The sequence below is a fragment of the Gopherus flavomarginatus genome, chromosome 8 (genome assembly GCF_025201925.1).
Source record: "Gopherus flavomarginatus isolate rGopFla2 chromosome 8, rGopFla2.mat.asm, whole genome shotgun sequence".
In the NCBI taxonomy this organism is placed as follows: Eukaryota; Metazoa; Chordata; order Testudines; family Testudinidae; genus Gopherus; species Gopherus flavomarginatus.
Genome location: NC_066624.1, coordinates 96,921,852 through 96,928,599, shown reverse-complemented (window position 1 = coordinate 96,928,599; position 6,748 = coordinate 96,921,852).

Genomic DNA, 6,748 nt, shown 5'->3' with positions numbered 1-6,748 from the left:
CCTGACTTTTTTCTCTTTTCTGACTTCATCCATAGTCCTTCCTAGGCTCCGTGGTCAACCCCCTCTCATAAGGGAGCCACTACTAATCCTCCCATTGATCCCAGTTCTTAGAATGTCTGCTAGCAGCTCTTCCTACAATGGATAGACTGCCTCATATTTCCCAGCAGGCCTAGTTCTAATTCACCTCTCATGAAATACCGGGGGAAGGAAAAGCCAAACCTAAATCAAAACTGGAAACTAAGCCCCTTAAAAACCCACCTCACCCAATGACAGACAGGGGTATTAGCACAAATATGGAAACATGCTATTCCAAAAGAACCAGGCACAAGGGAAAGATGTCATCATAAAGACTCATAAACTCCTGTTTACACAGTAATATGCTGGTAATTAGATGTAACAGATTTTTATGGTCAACTTTTTTATAATTTTGATTGCAGGTGCTTTAACAAAAAATAACCATCTTTCTTAGTGCATGGCTATCTGTACATTTACTAGTTACTTTATTAAAAATTAAAGCTATTTGATGTGTTTTTCCATTGTTTTTCTTTATTAGTTGCCCTAAGTTTTGTGTTTGTAGAAATTGCACCAAAAATTAGAACATTATGGTTTTTGTGCTACATATTACACTTTTTTGAAAATATAGGTAATTTTTTGAGATCTTGTGCAGTAGTACTTTTTACTGTTCATCTGCATCATTGGCTTTACCTCTGGCAAATGCAATGGAGAAATACCTTTTATATAGTATTTACAATCTGAATCTTCAACATCACTAGCCCTTTTTTCCATCTCCACACGCTCAGACTGAATATAACAATATGTGAGTGGATTTTTTGTTTAAAATAGCCATTGATTTTGAATGCTCAAGTTGAGACACCTTTCCCTGCCTTCCTCCAGCATTCCTCCTCCAACCGCCTGCCAGGCACCATCTCTCACCTCTCAAGGACTCATTGCTAATCTCGTCCAGGCACTGGTCCCTTGAAACCCCCCACCAGCAAGCTGCCAATACCACAACTTCCAGGGCTTCCTCTGCAGACCGTCCCGTCCCGTCCCATCCCCACTCCACTCCACTCCACATCCTACCCCCCTCATTGGCCTGTTCCCTATTAACAGGAAGTTTGCTTCTTTATAGTCCTGCTCCCTTGTCCCAGCAGTCCCTGCTCACTTTCTGCAGTCACATGACATCTCTGAGGACTACAACTCCCAGAATGCCTGGTTTTCAAGCTGCTGAGACACCATAACAGGGATGCAGGGTTGGGCTGAGCCTTTAAAAGGCAAGTAAAGTCTGTTATGATAGATTTAAGGTGGACTTAATTGTGGCCTTTTTAATGGGTGATAGACCATATTCATTTGTGCTGTAATTTCACTAGAATCAATAGAGTTACACCAGGCAATCAGTTTGACCCAGTGACTTGCTAAACACTTCTAGGTTGACAAATCATAGCTTGAGTGCATCACTGGCATAGCAAAAGACTTAGAGAACTTTTCTCTGCTGCTCAGTGACCTAGGAGCCAGTCTCCTGTATGACTTACAATCACTGCTGGAGAGATGATTCTTAGGTAGCATCTGTTATAACATCTGAAGGAAGATCGTAAAGACAACAAGACAAAAAGCAGAAAGAAAAGAGCACTAATAATTTTGGTGAGAACTATAGGCAAAATCTAAACTGTGGAAACAACTGCATTAACACACCCAGCTGGTTCCCAGTCCTTTGGCTTGAAGGCTCCTTATTCTTTGTCTTTTATTCAGTATATTTTAAATATCCACCAATTTGGAAGAATACACTTTTTTTTTTCATTTCTGGATAGCATTTTATATACTGTTTCAGATACTAGACCTGACAAAGTACTTGCCTTTTAAAGGCTAAATGTACACCGTAGTGGAATTCATGATAGGTTTGATTGCTTTACATATACCTGCAAACTCATCTGCTCCACCAATGATTTATGTTGTCTACATGATATTCAGTGTTGAACATGCTGATTGCTTAAGAAAAAAGCTTTATGCATACATGCTGTCCCTAAATACCTGTGCTACCCACAGCTCATCTGTTTCTTCTGCTACTCCAGTATGTATCATCCATCACTGCAATATAGGTGCATATGTTTGGACTATCCAAACATTAAAAGGAATGGACCCTATCTCTATGGCCCCTAGCTCCTTAAATGGGAAAAAGCCACACAGGCGGTTCCTACTTGTAAAGATTCCTAGTAATAATTTGGGGGACAGGGGAGGACTCTCTGAGAGAAGTTTTGAGTTCAGTTCCCAGAATCTGTGGATCGCTCTTAGATCCCAGGGGAGCCACAGAAAGCAAGTGCTGTTGACCCAGATGCTCCTTGCCTCTGCTGTCTGCCTAGCCCAATTAATTTCCACTGGCTCCCATGATTCACTGGGCCTGCAAAAACATGACCACAATGTTCCCTAAACCTCTACTAAAAGCGTGTGTGCTGTGGGGGAGGGAAGGGAAGAGTTCTGCGCCACAGTAGGATAAGTAGTGCATATTAATACAGCTTGAGATTGTAATAGCATGCATTGACTACCCCTGGGGGTTGGTAGAATTTTAGAGGAGCCCAGATGGTTCCTTTATCCCATTCCCTAACTATACACTTTTCCCTGGCCACACCCCAAGGAACCCTGTAGGAGTCATTCTGCTAATTCTGCAGGAGAAATGCTTAAGGGGGTAGTTCTATCAGGAGTCAATATATCTCAGGCTAAGTAACTTGCCCAAGGTCACACAGGAAGTCTTTGGTGGAACTGCAACTTCAACCCTGGCTTGCCAAGTTTTAGGTTATTGCCCTAACCATGGGACCAACCTTCCTCTTATTAGGACAGTTTGTGTTAGTGGAGCAGCACACAGAAGTTGTGCTGGGGCCAAATATTTGGCCTTATATGTACATCATATGGCAATTATTTCTGCATACAAGTTCTGTTATTTTCCCCAAAATGTGACATAAAATTGTAATCCACCATGTGAAAAACAGTGCAAAACTCACTTCTCCACAAGCCTAACATAGAAAATCTGTGGAACATGCTATATTTAAAATAATGAATGGGAAATATTTTATTACATAATATAAACACCATAGGCTGTGTGGAATTAAAAACATCCCTTTTGTTCCACTCCCTTGGACTGATGGCATCCTTCCTGTGGTGTGACTATTCATGAACTGTATGGTCATTGCTAATTTATCACTGTCCCAACCTGCAGCATTCTCGCTACAGTAATTACATTTATTTATATAGCTCGTTTGATCCCAAGCATCTGTTGTCTATGGCCTCTGTTCCTTATCTTCACTGCTTTCAATTATGTAACGTAGCAAAGGGCACCACTTCAAAAACAAATATACCCCGGATGATAAATCGCAAATGAAAAATGCTTGCTCTGAAACAACTTAATAGCTTATTTCCACCTATGCTGACTGCAACTGTGCCTCTGTGTTCTTTATACATATATCCAAACAGATCCAAACATCAATCAATATATGTCCTAAATTCATTTTTTCTTTAGTGCTGATAGCACGGAAATCACCACAAATGTGGCAGGTGCTTTATTTTGTTGACTGGCACATCTAAATGGCAGAGTGCCGGAAAGCTGCATTATATGGAATAAAAGGGATTTGATTTCATTCAGCTGAAAAGGACATGGCAAAACAAGTAGCTATACCCTGCGTTCCAGGACTATGGATGGGGTAGAATGTTTGGATTTTAAAGGGTTAACCGTGCTATTAATACCGTCTTGTAACCTGATCCCTGGCTTAAATTTAGGCTGCCTCTCTACCACAACTAGGCTGTGATTGCAGCATTGAAGCCACTGGGTGTTTGGCTACTGACTTCAGTATTGCCAACGTCAAGAGATCAAAAATCATGAGTCGGACCCCAAATCAGGAGATTTTTAAAAAAGCTTTTTTTTTTTAGGTCAGTCTCCTGATTTCTGAACTCCCCCTGCCCATCCCCAGGGTGTGTGTATGTGACAATTAGTGTTGCCCACTCTCTCACATGTACTGGATACCGTGGTTTTGGCCCCTGCGGCTAGAGCTTCCCCCACTAGGGGCACCGGAACAGGGAGGGCCAGGGGCCATGGCTCCATCACTTTTAAAGCCCTCCCCCATTTTACTGTCCACAAAGGGAGTGACAGGGGTGGAGAAGGCAGAGAGGAGTGAGCAGGTGGTGGACTCTTGTGGGGAAGAGGCAGTGTGGGGGTGGGGCTTCAGGGAAAGGGGTGGTGCAAGGAGGAGGTTTGGGGAGAAGGGGCAACGTGAGGGTAGAGTCTCAGGAGGGAGAATGGGTGGCATGAGAGTGGGGGCATCGGGGAAAAGGGGCAGTGCAGGGGCAGGGTCTTGGGGGGAAAGAGGCAGTGTGGGGGTGGGGCCATGTTTCAGGCACCGGTGCCCCCCCCACTTTTAGAGAGCTTCTGCCACTCCTGTTCCCCCCCACACATCTGCCCATCCTCTGCCCATCACTTAATCCTGTCTTCCAATCTCCCCTCAATTCTGGCCCCACCCAACCCCCCTCAGTTCAGCTCCCCCTCAGTTCAGGCTTCCAGGTCTATCACCACCACTGCATCAGTTCAGCCCTCCCACCCCATCGACCCCCACTGGTGTCAGTTCACCCTGCCAGCACTCACCCCGACTCGTGATCTAGGCCTGGGCTTGAACTCTCAAATGTCAGGATAAACTGCAGCTGAAAAAAAAAAATCCTGACCTTTGAGAGTCCTATCGCAAGATCATGAGTCAGGATTAATTTTACTTAGAAATCATATCTCTTGCGATTAATTCATGAGAGTTTGACTTTAACATGAGCAGGATCAGGGTACTAGCCTGGATTATGAGAGTAGATGCTGATAGCAAGTATTTTTGTATGTCTTTGTTCAGCCAGTCCTACGAATGAACTATGAACACTACCAATGGGGGACAGAGAGAAAGACTGAGCCCTCTGCTTAGCTATAGGGGTATGTGTGCAGGAACCAGAGAACACAAGCCAGATTCTTTCTCCCCACAAGAGCTAGATCTAGCTCGTGAGGCCAGCAACCAGCTGGAATATTCCTCCAGTTGATGTCAGGGAGCAGGCAGATTCTCCCACCCAATCCCAGCGCAGAATGGGCAGCAGCAAACACCAAGGTGTAGCTATTCAACCAGAGCCCTGCACTCAGTATACCCAAAGTGAAACAGGGGAAGGGCCGCCAGGAGCCCCCAGAGTTAGCTGGTACCAGACCAGGGAGATGTCAGAGCCAAGCAGAACCAGAGCACTTTTGTAGCCCCTAAACTTATTCCATGATCCAGCCTTGTCAGGCTGAAATTCTAATAATCTGAATATTTGTTGTATGCAGTATTGTTGTCATTGAAGTATGCGATTAAATGTATTCATACAATATGCAAATTGGGGTGTTGAGTCACCAATCTCCAGATTTCTGCACCTTCCTCCTTAAGCGATATGCCTTGCTCATGGCTGTAGCAGCCTCCCTCAATCTTGGGAAGCCCAAAGCCATGGACTTTGGGTAGAAGGTTTTCACAAAGTCAGGCTGTAGAGTTGCTGCTTCTTCCCACTTCTGCCCACTTCCAGTGGCTTCAGCTGACATTACTGGAGAGGAGCATCAGGCCCAAAGTCATTTGTTCCTGAAACCTTTAAGTAGATTTGACTGTTATGAACACAATACTATGCTTAATGCTCTGCAATCTGATGCACACAGAGAATATGAGCACAGAGCTGTCATTGCAATGTTCATTAGCCTCTGAAATTTCTGTGTGGTATCATTGCTTTAGGTTACTTACACAATTCTTTTGCTGAAGTGCCAAGCTCCCAGATGCTTTAAAACTTGCTCTGGAGTTCCTGGAAGCTCCCTGCGGTTGGATCATGGCAAGAAAAATAAAAGTCCTACTTCTCTTTTCCTCTTCACAACCTCTCTTTAATTTTATGTTGTTAGATTCATAAATGTGCCGTACTAATGGTTATAGAACTTTTATCTGGATTTTCAGCCTGTTTATTATAGGAAGATTGAAGCCCCATTGGGCTAGGTGCTGTACAGACATGTTGTAAGTGAGAGCCACTGCCCTAAAGACTTTACCATCTAAGTACACAAGTCAGACAAAGGTGGAAGAGATGAGAATATTTCCTCTTGTAGATGGGAAAATGACAGTTGAGAGAGACGTGAGTGACTTGCCTGCCCATGGAAGTCACACATAGCTGGCTGTTGAACCCAGATCTCAGCCCTACGCCAGCGCCTTTATCACAAGGAGCTTTCTATTCTTCTCAGCTTTCTAAGCCAGTAAATGTGTGACACACATAGGGTCCCCCTTATAGGTGTTTGTTGTGGCATTTTCTGATATTTACAAAAATTCTATCCCAAGTCATGTTTCTATAATATGTATGTGGTCAGTGATGGATGGTGTTTACTACAGCCATTCTTCCATTTTAATGTGTCTCCCTTCCTGTTTCTATATTATCTAACTGCTAGAAACATAAACATAGAGCAGATCTGAGCTTCTAAATGTAATGTAGTCCTCTTAGCTGAGGACACCCCTTCTTAGCATACAAATGGGCCACATATCCCACTTTAACATAAAAAAAATTGTTGTGAGGAAAATTACCCCCTAATTTATCAAACAAGGCAACATAATATGCAACTTCACAAACCTATATATATATATATATATATATATATATATATATGTATATATATGTATATATATATATATGTATATACTGCCATAAATATGCCCCTATGTCAGATTGGAGCAGAGCTTTATATTAGAGA